Source organism: Parus major, chromosome 2 (genome assembly GCF_001522545.3).
Source record: "Parus major isolate Abel chromosome 2, Parus_major1.1, whole genome shotgun sequence".
In the NCBI taxonomy this organism is placed as follows: domain Eukaryota; kingdom Metazoa; phylum Chordata; class Aves; order Passeriformes; family Paridae; genus Parus; species Parus major.
In genome coordinates, this window is record NC_031769.1 from 75,637,993 (window position 1) to 75,652,344 (window position 14,352).

General features: G+C 37.8%; 1 protein-coding gene across 7 annotated transcripts in view; it reads left to right on the forward strand.

Annotated features, from left to right (window-relative positions):
• The window catches only part of CDH18 (cadherin 18), a 1,344,136-nt gene that overhangs the window by 1,094,320 nt on the left and 235,464 nt on the right, over nucleotides 1-14,352 (forward strand). Inside the window, exon 1 of one of the 7 annotated variants that reach the window (XM_015653009.3) lies at nucleotides 14,048-14,145. The exons of the other annotated variants lie outside the window; for them this stretch is intronic. The gene's annotated coding sequence lies outside the window, so the exon portion shown is untranslated. Of the gene's footprint in view, nucleotides 1-14,047; nucleotides 14,146-14,352 lie in introns of those variants that run through there. 7 annotated transcript variants of the gene reach the window in all.

A 14,352-nucleotide genomic window follows, 5' to 3' on the forward strand; every position in this document is an offset into this window, starting at 1 on the left:
CAGTAGTACTTCTGTACTTCTACTTGGGAAGTAGATTTAAAGTAGTCTTTAAATCTACTTCCAAGGAAGTTGAATTAGATTACTTCTAATCTACTTGGATTAGAAGTAGTCCAATCTACTTCTTGGGAAGTAAAGAGTTTGCAGACTCCCTTATTGTAGATTCAGTGAAGTTAATATTGAATTGAATTGGCTATGGGATTGCTTCCTGTAAAATCATACTGGACTTGATCTTGAGTTTGTTAAATATTTAACATTAATTCTTTTAGTGTATCCCTAGTGTTCGCTTCAAAATGATCTCCAGTTTGTTTCTGGAGATTTTTCTTTTGGCATTGTAGGAAATACGCATATTCAAAAAAACCCTTTTTTTTGTCACAAGTGTTTCCTGCTAAATATGAAAACATTATTTTAACTGATTAAGAAATTGTGGTATGTGTCTGATAGTTGAAGGTTGTGTTAACATTTGTAAAATCTAAAGTATATAAATGTTCTAAAAGTGCACTATTGCAAGCAGATCAGCAGAAACCTTCTAGAGATCCTGCAAGCACATGGAAAGTCACTGCAATCATGGAAGTTGATCACTCTAAAATAATTAGGCCATGCATATGAAACTTTTAGAATCCAAGGGCTAGTCTAGTATAATGATGACAAAAACTAAAATAGTATAAAGCACCAGCCTCTCTTTTGTGGTCTATGATAGCACTGAAATCACTGTAATGTAATGAAAGAGAGTAAAAAATTCTACAAAATAATAAAAATAATGACCATGTGTTCCATTGAAAAATTTTATATTGAAGCTCTCATTTACTATTAAGCAGCAGAGTACAGGAGATATCAAAGATACTGTGTCGTGAAAAGGAATTTCTTCAAACCTTCTGTGTTGATAAAGACAGCATCCCAAGGAAGCCAAGATCCTGTGCCAAATCGGTCAGTCAACATCCAGTTATGGGGACCCTGCACTGAGCAGTCTTCTGATTGGACTGACTTAGTCAGAGTCACAAGCAGAGAGACCCCCTCACAGGTCTCCACATCTTTGAGTACTTTGCCTGCTGACAGCGACTGCCAGCACCCGTGAAGGACTCACACTAACAGTTTACAGAACACTCTTTATTAATAAGACTGTGACAGGTTAAGGTTTGTGGATTGTCAGTGATAGTGTCTGACTGAAAAAATGTATTCAAAGTAATACAATACAAGCTCTAATCCCTAGCATAAGCTGGCATGAGATAATCATTCAGCACACAGGAGGACAATTCTTACCCAATAGGAGTCGCTGTGGGGAAGAAGACAGGTTCAGCCCATCGACTGATTCCAAAATTTACAATGGAGTATTCCCTAACTTTGTCCCATTCTTAACTTACTTTCATACTGTTTCTTTATGTCATGGTGGAGCTGGAGTAACTCCAGTAATACCTATGTTTGTCACTGATTGGTGTAAAATTCTAAGATACAGTCAAAAAACATAGAATGCTTCTCTGTGAGGGGTGATGGTAACCTTGGACATGGGTATCTTTGGGATGGAGGTGTGCATCAGTATGACATCTGTGATCTCGCCATGGCTGCTGGTTCAACAGCAAGGCATCTTTTTTTCTCCCTTGATTAACACCTGATATGGAGATTATCAGCTACAAGGTACCACCAAGGTCCCTCCTTTGCAAGGATTTTAATAAAGCCTGGCTGCTGGGTCTCCACTCCACCCTCCATTTCATTTCCCTTAGCATGTCTTGTAGGGGGAAATCAGGCATGATGCAACTGCACTGCACCCTAAAATTTCTGTATTGTTATAACTTCTGTTAGTGTGAATATAACTTCCCTGTTTTCTCTGATTTTACCCCCAGCCATTTTCCCACATTCTGATACTCTGAGAAACCAAATGGTGGAAAAGGGCGAAAGAAGAAGTAATGAAACTAAAGATACTATAGAAATAAGAATTTCCTAATTGGAGGCTTTAGCATCTGTTTTTCTTGCTTCTTTAATCAGAGAAAAGAAATAAACTGATTTCAGAATTTGTCTGAAGACTATCTCAATAGGAAAAAGCAAAAGAGTATCGTTGATGATCGTGTATCTTTCATCTACCAGCTACGAATCATGGGGGAGGATGTCTTCAGTTTTGAGGATGTCATCATTGACACTGACTAAACTTTATTATCTGGCAGTTATATCAAATTTATCAGGCAAGCCAGGAGTGTAATCTCTGTAATCATTCCAGTTTTGTTCTTTAAAATATTGTGAATGAAGAGCATTTTGTTCTTTTTGTCTCTAGAGACTCTCACTCAAAACATCAGTTCTACGTGCTAGTCTTCAAGAAAATGTGCTGGCTGAAAAGACAGACTAGTGCTTAAAGCATATTGATACCAGCAACATGTTATAAAGACACTGTCTACTTTGAGGTACACCAGAAATGTCTTTCAGGAAATATTTTGGGTTTACCTAAGAACTGCATGGGTGGAAACTTCAATGTGCACAAAAATGGTGGTATCTCTGAGGCACTAATAAGATTTGAATTTCTAAAAATAATCAGTCATGACTGGTTCTTGGTATTTCCTTGACATTATGAAATAGTATCTATTTTACAAGTAAATTAACATTTTTTTAGTCACAGTAGACTGACATGAGTCATCAGTTTAACAGTCCTAAATTTTGGCATATTATGCATCAATAAACATCACTTCTTGCTCATTCTTTTCATAATTAGGTCTATTTGATAAATTTTTTTTGAAAACTCACAAGATCACATCTGCAGTGAAAACATGGGATCCTATTTTGATAAGCCATATAACATACAAGACATTCAAAACCACAGCCAATTTCAGTGTACAGATGATTGATTTTCTTTCCATTGCAGAATACAAGATTTGTCTTAAGCATAGCTAAGAAGGAAACCTGGTTTTCAGGTATTACTGCAAATTTTTTGTTGAAAAACAAATATTTTTTTAAAAACTATTCAGTAGCGGTTTTTATTTGCAGATTTTCCTGTATTCTCTGTGATTATTATACAGTTACTACTTTGCTTTAGTTGCATTTAAGATGCTTTAAATGCTTAAATGATGGTAGCCGTAATAATAAAATAGTTCTCTTATCTGTATCAGGCACTAATTTTTGGTTTTATCTAAAAGGTTTTTGCTTTATATATCACTAGTTTTGTTTGAGGGAGGAGTGTCGTGAAAGAAATGAGACCTTTTTTTGAAAAAAAAAAAAAAATTAGAATTCCCTTTTCCTAACTCTTGTTCTTGTTCTACCAAGGCTTTTTAAGTTGACTGTAGATGTATTTAATTCATCCATTTATATGAATGCTTCTCCTTGCTATCAGCAGTTTAAAGCTATCATATCTATCAGTTCTGGGGCTGGATTTTGCTGATCTGAAAGCCAGATGGTTTTGCCTTCTAATGTGCTCTCCTTTCCAGAGCTATCCCCAGTGCTTGCTCACCCTTTAAAGAGGTTAAGGGCTGCCTGTTTCCCTGTTCTGTTGTACTGCTGAACTCACTGACTAAATGTAACTCAGCAAGAGTTTTTTTCCATTGTAAAAAATGAGGATGAAACCCTACTCATGAGAAGTGGAAGTGTGACAAGGTTAAAAAAGAGGAAAAAAAAAAAAATGTGTAAGAAAATTTCTGTGTATCAATCATCATCTCCCAAGTATAAGCCCCTGACATGGGCTATAGATGCTCAAGCATCTTTCCCCTGTGTGTATCTGCTCCTGGGTTAGCTTGTGGTGGTTGGTGTAATGCATGCAGTGTCAGCAGTTTGTGTGATTGCTGTGTGCCTTGCTGCCCTCAGGTGTGCAGTTGCCCTCGATCACGTCAGTGCAGATGGCTGATGCACTCTGTACATCATCTGGCTTCCCCCTCTAGGCTTGGGAAAGGTTTTGGACAACCTTGACAGGCAGCTGCTCTCGAGAAATGTTTCTGCTTTTGGATCCTTCTTCTTTCCCCTCAGTAATATCAGGACTTCAGAGAAACTGTACACTTTCCAGGCAAAAAAGTCTGAGTTGTCCCCTAACTAGTTTTGAAAATGTGTTCTGTAACAGGCTCTTTGAACTTAGGTTTCCATAAAGTTAACCAAAGCACATTAATAGCTAGCATTAGGTAAAGAGTGGTTTATCTTCAACTTTGGTGATACTTATGAATCTTTTTACAGTAGATAGGCTTAAAAAAACACACTACAGCAGAAACAAAGAAATCAAAAAATACATTAGTAATTAAACGGCATATTCAAGGACTTTGGTCTTGGACATGGAAATAAAACCTTAAATTTAATAATGTCTCTGTTGGAATTTAATAATGTCTGTTTATTAATACTGATATTGCATTGGGACAAAAAAGAACAGTGCTGGAGATCGATTTTTGCCTATTCATAGGTAATGGTGATGTACTGATTCTATTAAATGCCACTGATAAACATATTTTTAGAAGTGGTACAACATAGCATATAAGGCCAAAATCAAATTAATATTAAATTAAATTGTATTACCTATTATAAGCTCTAAACATCTGAATATACAATAGTCCACATACTGTAAGAGTTAAAATACAGGCAGTGAAATGTTATATGCATAAATTTATGCATAGTGCATGCTGAGTTTTCATTTACAACAATAAAGCTCCACTTCTATTGAATCATTTAGAAGAATTAGAAAGGATCAGTGATCTATAGCCCTATATTAAAAAGGACTAGAAAGAGAGTAAATAAACTTTTAGCTTTGAAAAAATTGTTAAATATTTTTATCTTAAAAATTCTTTAAGGAACACCTGGTTAACTATTCCTTATCAATCATAATTTTAAATAGTGCTATGCGTTTAGATCATGCTTTTCTACTGCACTAGAAATTAATATTGTAAAAGCTGTAGTTTTCCTACTGCATAGTCTTTTATTTGCATCCATATAGGTAAGTCCAGCCCTTTTAGTAATACATTCATATTTCTGTTTTTTTTTTTTTTTTTCCTCATTGCAGATCCTATGTATCTAAGAATTTTACTTGATGGTCATTAGCACAGCCAACTAAGAACAGAATTTCTTACCACATGAGAAATGAGACTGGCTGGTTCACTGGGTGACTGTTGTGCAAAGCTATTATAGATGACTAACGTGCAAAATGCTTTTGCTGTTGTCGATATAGGAAAGGAGGAAGGAAGTACTGGTCTGTTTTTTAAGATATCTAACTTAGTTTTGCAGTTCCAAAGAAACCTCCAATGAAGTTTCATCTGTCAACTTGCATACTGTCCTATTGTTCATGTTGACAAAGATGCTAAATAGTGTCCAGACCAATATTGACTCTTGATACATGTGATTCACACACAGAGTCTTGCAGTCCAGCCAGACTTTCACTTCCTGATGTTCCATCCAACCAACAAAGTCATTAGTATGACTAGGGGGATATTTGGGATATTGGGAGAGAATGCGTCAAAAGCTTTACTCGGGTCAAGGGTAGGTATTTGCCCTGCTGTCTACATCCAGCTGGTTCACCAGAAAGGACAGCTTGGTCAGGCAAAATTTTCTCTTGGTAAATCCATACTTGCCAATTCAAGTCAGGCTGCTGTCCTGAAAATATTTAGGTGACAACTTGCTCTATACGATATATAGGGATGCAAGTAAGGTTGACCATCCTTGTGGTTCTGTGGATCTTCCTTCTTACTGTTTTTGGAAGATGGACATGGTTTGCCATTTTTCAGTTGCTGAAGAATTTCTCTGTTTGTTTAACAGATGGCAATGTACATTTGCAGCCCAGACAGCCAACTGTATCTTCAACTGCATCAAAGGAAACATGACAAGCAGGTTTAGGAAGGTGATTCTCCCCCTTTACCCTTGTGGGATCCTGCCTGGAATACCGAGTCCAGCTCTGAGCACACCAGAATAATAACAACATGGGCCTGTTGGAGGGAGTCCAGAAGAGGGCAGTGAAGATGATAAAAGGACTGAAGTACCTCCCTTGCCAAGACAGGCTGAGAGAGTTGGGGTTGTTCAGCTAGAAGAGGAGTCTCTAGAGACTTTACTGCAATTTTCCAGTATGTAAAGACACACAGAAATTATAACAAGGGCATATAGTACTAAGACAAGGGAAATGGTTTTAAGATAAAAGAGGACAGATTTAGATTGGATTTATTCTTCACTGGGAGAGTGGTGAGGCACTGGCACAGGTTCCTCAGAGAAGTTATGAATGCCTGCTGCTGGGAGTGTTCAAGCCCATCCTGGATGATGCTTTAAGGAACACGATCTAGCTGAAGGTATGCCTGCCTGTGGCAGGGTGGTTTAAACTAGATGATCTCTTCCAACCCAAACCTTTCAGTTTATTACAATTATTCTGTAGCAGGGAGTAGCTCCCCAGTTATGACAGTCACTCACTCTGTGGGATATGAGGTTATACTTATTAAAGTTGTTAAGGTTTATGTTCACCAGACAACCCTGTGGGAAGGGGCAGCTGCAGGCTGGACGGTTGGAAGTCAGCTGGGGGCTAAGAGATAGTTGTGTGGACAGCAGACTGCAGCTGAGACAGCCAATGGGTGCCCTTCCTCTGTTAAGTTTTGGCTATGGCAGGTGGAGATTGAAGGTATAAAAGAGGGGTGGTTTCTGCAATAAAGTGATTTCCTTCAAAGGCGTAAGGGGGTCCACGTCTCTTTGCTCCCTGTTGTTACACCACTCAACACTGCTAGATGTATCCTTCCCCATTTTGTATTTCTTCTGTTTATGCACCTCTAAAATGACTGAAAGAATCAGGCTTTTTATCAGTAGATGGAACATATTTTCATTAAAACCCCTGAAAGCCAGTAGATTGAGTTACCAAATACAGGAGCCATTAACCATTAGAAAAGAAAAATACTAAGGGAAGTGGCTGATAATTTGGTTCTTCAGTTTCGTAAAGCAAAATTAGAACCTTCCTGGACTATAAGTATCAGTAAAACCTCAGTTGTTAGGCTTGCTACCAGAGAAAGTGAGTGGAGTCTTTTGTCTTGTCTTGCATGTGACTGTTTACTTAATAGTTCCTTCTTGTCTAGAATCTACAGAATTGCCATTGCAATCATTTTCTTAAGGGGAGCCACTCTCCAGGAGCTTTGATTTAATGGTAGAAAGAATCAGAAGACTAAAACAATAACAACAGTTTATCTAATGTTATACCAAAAGAGAACTAACAGATTCTACTTTTTGAAAAACCTTTTCGATTTTGAAAGATACAGGATACCAAAATATTTTAGCAAGCCTTTTTAAGAGAATAAGGCTTTATATGATGTGCCTTTCCTACACCTTTAGTGAACAGATGGATAGTAATCCATTATGAGTGCAGTTGGAGCACTAAAGAAAATGTTGTCATTTTTTCTCCTGCTAGCCATTTATCTATTTAATTCTTTGACAGAACAGAGGAAATGTAACTAAATGTTCTGTTTTAATTAAACTGAAAGTAAATTTATTAGTCAGGGAAACTCTATTCTGTTTATGCTTGAGGAACAAAACAAACATATGTCTCTGCTTCATTGTTTGTCACCATCTAACGTGAGGTTATTTCTTGCTTATCTGGCCTATTAAACAGATCATACGATTCTTCTTAATTCTAACTAATTACAGTGGGCACTAATAAGTAAATGGCAAAAGAAAAGGACATCCTGAGAAGCATTCCAGTAGATGGTGGTCTTATTCAATAAATTACAGCCATTACCTAGGTGGAAGCGTGTAGTTGGCTTGTGGAACAGCAGTATTTCTTTACGTAAAAATAGAGTAAGAATCAACTTTTTTTCTTGACTCTCATTTCCATTTCTTCAGTTGTCTTATTGCCTGGTTAGAGGAATGAAACAGAGGGGCAGCAGGGAGAGGCTTTTACCTTGGTGATGCCAGAGAACTATCTCCACTGGAATTTTCAAACCTTCAATAAAATCTTATGATCTACTACTTGTGCTAAGCACACTGGAGGGGGATAGACACACAAGGCTAGGTACTACAGAACAGGAAGGAGGCTGTACCTACACATTAGCCTTTATGGGGGAGAACCCCCATCAGATACAGTGCTGAAGGGTGCCACTGTGGACAGCATTATATGGCTTTTAACCTTGTTTTCTCATTTGACACTTCTAAATAAAAATGTTGTCAATCCAAGCCTTCAGAATTTGGATGTGACCAGTAAGTTTATCCTTTGCTTCTCTTCCACTCAGTTTCTTCCTCTTTAAGAAACAGAGGTGTATCCTTTTTCTTACTCAAACTGGAAATTAGATCAATCCATTCAAGAGAACCACTGGGATTTGACATAAACTGACTACATACCTGTACTAAACACTGCTGTCCCATAAATTATAGGTGATTCAACAACTGGGAGCTCTACTACAAAGCTCAGCAAATTTCAAAATTCAACTTTGGTCCTATGTTAGCTCTCAATATAATTACAAAACATGACTACTAAAATATAGTGCAAATTTTTCCCTTTGTGACAAAGAAGGCCATCGGAATCCTGGAATGCATTACAAGAGCATTACCAGCAGCTTAAGGGAAACTGCCCATTGCCTTGGTCCTGGTGAGACCCACCTGGAGTGCTGAGTCTCATCCCTAACCCCCCAGCACCCAACACATGAGCATGTACTGGAGCAAGTGCAGCAAACAGTTGTGTACCACATTCATGGATCAGAACATCTACCTTCTCAGGTGAAGAGAGGGCTGGTGCTGTTTGGCAGGAGATGAGAAGGCTCTGGAGAGGTCTTTCTAAAATGTAAAAATACTTGATGAAGCAGGGGAGGTAAGGAAACCAGGCTCCTCACAGTGGTGTCCACTGACAGCATGAAACTATAAGCATATATTTAAAATGAAAATACAAACATATTTAAATATGTTGTTGTTGGTTGTTGGTCCTTTTTGGAAGAAGCAAAACAATATCTGTATAAATCTTCATATGAAAGAAGTGCTAAAAAGGAATAAGTAGAAAATATACAGCTATAGTACAGGGAATATAGGATACAGTACAGAAGGACTGTTAAGTTTCAGTGAAGATTCTATATCAGAAATTATCCAATTTTCCCTTCATGTATCTTCAGCACTATGGTTTCAATGGAAAGGATATTCCAACTTCAGTACAAGCTGCATCATCATCTTGTAACATTTTACATTTTCCCTTTTTTTGATCTGCTGTTAGCCTACTGAAGGCTGAGTCTAAGAGAAGCAATTTCTATATCTTAGTAAAGATAAAAAATACATAATATACCCCAGAAATAATATCTTTCTGGATGATATTACGAAAATCTGTTTTATATTGTCCCAGGAGCCTGTTCTTGTTAGTATTTTCCTACCTCTAAGCAAAAATTTATTAAAGCTCTTGTAACAGTGGGAAAGAAGACTGTGTCTCACTACAAGCTGTAAGAGTCAAACTCCAAAAATATAATGTTAATAATTTGAAATAGGACATATTTGTATCTGATGTTTTATACAGAGTATCTGAATAACCATTTGCAACAATTCAGAGAGAATCTTGACCTGTGAGGATTTAATACCAGTTTGTGTATGAAAAAGGTTTATTTTTGCCTATATTAATTTCAAAAACATCAAGATAATTTAATTGGCAGATTTAAACTTAAAAAATGCCACCCATTATACATGAACATTATACAGTTACTAGAACATATCCCATTTTACACTGGTCAGTGAATGATCTACAATTAGACAATTGTATTAGTTTCCTAGGAAACACCCCAATTAAGAAAGTTTCTTGATTGAATGGTGTCTATTATAAACATTAGTGTGAAATTACACAGGATGGGTAGAAAGATCTACTAATGTCTAAATTAATTTCTTCACTGCCTTCAGCTGAATCTTCTTTCTTGCCTGTTTCCATGCAGAGACTGAGAGATTGACACACCATGCTATTCTCGTGGTCCTTTTTATTTTTTTACTATCTTTCCTTCATTCAGAAATGGACTGAAGCTCAGAGTTTTATGGTAACAGGCAGCAAAATGCCAGGCATTATGTTGTTTTCTCCAAGTCTTGTCAGTATATTTTGCCTGTTGTTTCATGGAATACTAAAGGCAAGTGACTATATTATCACAAGGTTTTTGTGAGTGGCAACTGTTATTGGCATCATATATCTAGGAACAGCTGTTGTTGTTTTATTAGAAAATACTCCAGTGATGTTTAGTGTAGAAGGAGCCAAGGCAGTATCAGCAGTGCCATTCCCTCTGCAATTAGTATAGTGTAGAATTTGCTAACCTGCACTAAAAATTTACTTTTTCTAATCAACTATTTGAATTTTCAATAGGAAATGCATGCCTTAAGAATATTCAGAGAGACCATATGCAAAATAAATTGTCTTAATCCTATTTCCTCTGAATATTTGTTCACATTACCAAATTAAAATAAAAAAAGAGGCATGATATGAGAAAGCTCCAGAGAGTCTTCATTAGGAACATAAAGATAGCTCAGTTGTATGTTCATTTATTAGACAAGCTAAAAATTTCTGTCCCACTGTTATGAATCAGAAAATGAAAACTTTGACTGCCATGATTTAGTTTGGTATGATTTTCTGTTAGCTATCTAGAGATAGAAATGTAACAATGTTGTAAATGCATTTGATGTCAAAATTATTTTTGCATTTTTACATTTTACTACATTTTGGTCCTCTTTGAAATAGAAAGAGCAGTTATGTGGTGAGTCAATTATTTCCCATTGTGATGCATCATCAGACTATATACACTATTTTTATATTTAACTTGACATATTATGCTTTTAAACTTGAGGCCCAACTGTTATTTCCATTTATTGATATATTTTTTGGATGATCGTTTCTAAGGAACTGTCATAAGTAAATCATCCAAACTTTAAGAAAATTCATTTCTGCATAAATTAGTAGTTGTAAGAATAATTATTAATAACTCAGAAAATAAAAATGTTCATCTACTAAAAGAAGAAACAGAGATTGGTGAGGAGTGTCAAATATGCTCTCAGACATATGGCTGGGACTGGTTCTCATGCACTGCAGCCGAGAAGAAAAACAATGATTTGTGAATGTGAAATTTGTGGCAGGAAATGATAGAATCCTTTTTTTTTGCCTCTTTCAAATCTAGGAAAAAGGGATGGGGTTTGTAATTTATTGTAGACCGAGAAGTTGCTGCTGGAGGTACGGGTTACTGTGTTATTCCCTGGTACTTTTGAACAAGAACATGAAAATTCCCAGTGCAACTGCTCTCAGCGTGTGAGCAGAGGTTCTTGGCAGCGACTGAGCTAATTTTCTTCAGCTGCAGCTATTAGAGTACACGTGTTTAAGAAAAAGAAAGAGTTGGACTTAAACTTGGCAGCATCCTTATCCCAATATGATCTTAACCATTCTTCATGTATCTATCTTGTGTACAGGAACTTTGTAATCTATAACTGGAATTTTACCTAAAATTTTCATTACTTTATGTATCAATGAGTCACTTAGTGTTTTTCTAATTGTCTGAATGTTAGCTGGATGGTAAGTTCTCTAGCAGTTACCTGCAGGACAATCAATTCATATTTAGCGTATTATGCACCCCCAAAGAGAGACTGGGTTTGTGTTTGTGAGTTCTACAACTTAATAACTGGAGCAGCAAAACAATATTTTTCTTTAATCTGTAAAAACTAGTTTACTTTTGGTACAGCTATATATTTCCTTTATAACTAGTCTATGTCCTTTTCAGTATTGCTTTTAAAAATAGCAAGTCCACAAGTTAGAAGAGACAAAAAGAGCCCCTTCTTTTCTTCTACTCCTGTAATCATTGTCACAAGCTCTCAAGTCGAGGAAGGGACCTTATTGAATGTGTTTGAAAAAGTTCTGTATTTTGATATTCTGCTAGAATTGTGTAGAATCTTAGGCAAGACCCATACATACAATGTTTCAAGGGTTCTATCCAAATTTCCCTGGAATTCCTTTGGGAATACTGTTGCAGTCCCAGACAGTAACTTCATTTTGAGGTTCTTTTCGTCAGACTTTATTTCCCCATGACAAATTCAAATTCTTTTAGTATTCAAACTGATGAAAGGATTGACCTAACATCAGTAACACCAAATCTCAGTATTTAGTCTTAAAATGTAGGCTTAAAAGAAATGTCAGAGTTCATTGAGGCTAGTTTTTTCAAACTGTCAGCTTTTTCCTTGAAATGGCATAATTTTTAATTCTTAAGAAAACTTTGATCATTGTATATCAAATTAGTCTACAATACTGGATATAATCTCTTTAAACAGATATTCTTTACTCCTGCCTGTGAGAAGTCTCTGAAATATGTCAATACAAATGCATGTGCATGTATTTATTATATATATAAAGAAAGAATTGCAGATTTTCACCTTCTAAATGCTCTTCTGAAGCATCAAGACTTCCCTCTGCTTGTCAAACATCTTATTGCAGAAACAAATGAGTTGATGACATATGCTCTGAGTATCTGGTGAATATTCATAATTCTGACTTACTCACTGGAAATTGCTGAGAAAAGACCTTAAAATAAAACTATTTGTTTTCAGCCATATCCCTGGGTTGTTACACCTAAGCAGCATTTCATCCAAGGGTAGGTAGGCTGAAAGGTAACCCTATATTTTATCCCTTTCACTTTATGCACTGAGGTGGGAATCTTAGGAGAATGGTTTGACACGAATTTGTTTTCATGTTAAATTGTCTGGACCTTAAGAGAATGAAAGGAAATGTGTCTTTTCACTCCTTTTTTTTCCTCCTTTTTTCTCCCTCCCTGTTACTAATACAGCTACTTCCCTGGCAAGAAGATTAAAAATTTGCTTCTGCCATAGTGCAGCAAAATAGTAAAAGCATCTGGATAGAAGCAGCCCATCCCCCAGATCATGAGATCTGTCTGAATCTTGAGCTATGCACAACCTAACAGAAGTTGCATGAGAGAGAACACTCTGAAGACTGTGTATTAAAGCATTGATTCATATGTGCTACAGCTGCAAGCTAGAGGACGTATAAATAGCAAATTGAAACAGCTTCTATTTCATTCCCTCCAAGAGCTTACATCCCCCAAATTCAAACAACTAGCTGCTTCTTGCCTTCAATTCCCTATCCTGCTAGCAAAGTAATTTTTAATGTATATTGCTGAGCAGCTCAGAGCAATTTTGTTTGAAAAGTTCTCAAAATCCAGCAGTCCAAGTGATCTCAGTGAGCAGTGTTGTTCTTTCCATCTAATCTGGTGTAACAGCTTCCCTTCTGGTTATGTTAAATTGTAGAATTACTCTTTTCAGCTCTGCTTTTCAAATCTAGATCATTTGTACACGGGGTACCTATCATTTGTACTTCAGATGCTGCTTCTGACCCATAATACATTAAAAAAAAAAAAAAAAAAAAGCCAGTAGCTTTCTTTTCTTTCATCCTGTCATTTCCTGATGGAGCTTTGGGACTCAAGCACGCTCTGGTTTCATGGCTCACTCCAGGGTACGTGTCCTGCTGGCTGGAAGCAAGGTTCCTTTGCACCAGCAGGGAATATGCCAGGGCTTTCACTTATATGTTAATTACATTTTTAATACTCTGCTTTAGCAGGCTGGGTAAGCAGAGTCTGACACGGTTGCCCCATTCCTGAAACCCTGAATCAGGAGAATGCCATTAATCTTAATTCCGAATAAAATGTGTTTGGAGTAAAGATGTTATATAAGGTCCAGATATTTGAATTACTTTCGCATCAGCCAGCTCGCCTTGATCCAGACCATCCTGAAAGGCCACAAATTATCCACCAACTTACAGTCGCTGGTGTAGTGATATGAATGTAGGGGTGTTAGAGGGCAGGAAATCTTTAAAGGAGTGGGGCTGATCTGGTAGGGGACAGGCTGCTAATGACACCTCCTGTGCCCCACCAGGCATTAAAGGGCATCACTCAGGCTGAATCTTACAGCCAGACCATGTGGACGGCTGATGAACGAGCCGGTAGAGGAATGTTTAGCAGGCTGTGACGACTTTGCACAGAAATAGGAAAATTTATCGCCGGCTTGCCACAGCAGTGCCGTGCTGCCCGCTTTCGGTGGTGCGCCCCTTCTGTGCACTCCCGCCCCGCTCGGCAGCCCAGCCCTCCCAACTCCCGGCCCCCCTTCCCGGCACCGAATTTAGGGGCTCGCTGTCACCAAGCTGGAGCCGTCCTTCTTCTGCACCTCAAGCACGAACAGGGGGGTTCGCAGCCGCCGCGCAGTTACCGGACAAAGATATCCCTGTGCCCGAAAGCACCGGTTATATCGGTACGGGAGGACGGATGGATGGATGGATGTGTCGATTGGATGAATGGGTGGATGGATGGATCGGTGTGTGGATGGATGGATGGATGGATGGATCGCGCATCTGTCCGAGAGCCGGGGCTAGCCCGGGTCTGCCATTGCGCGCAGGAGGCTGCTTGCGTCCCCGAAGTGCTGGGAAGGGGGAAAACAAGGCGGGGAGGGGAGAGGATC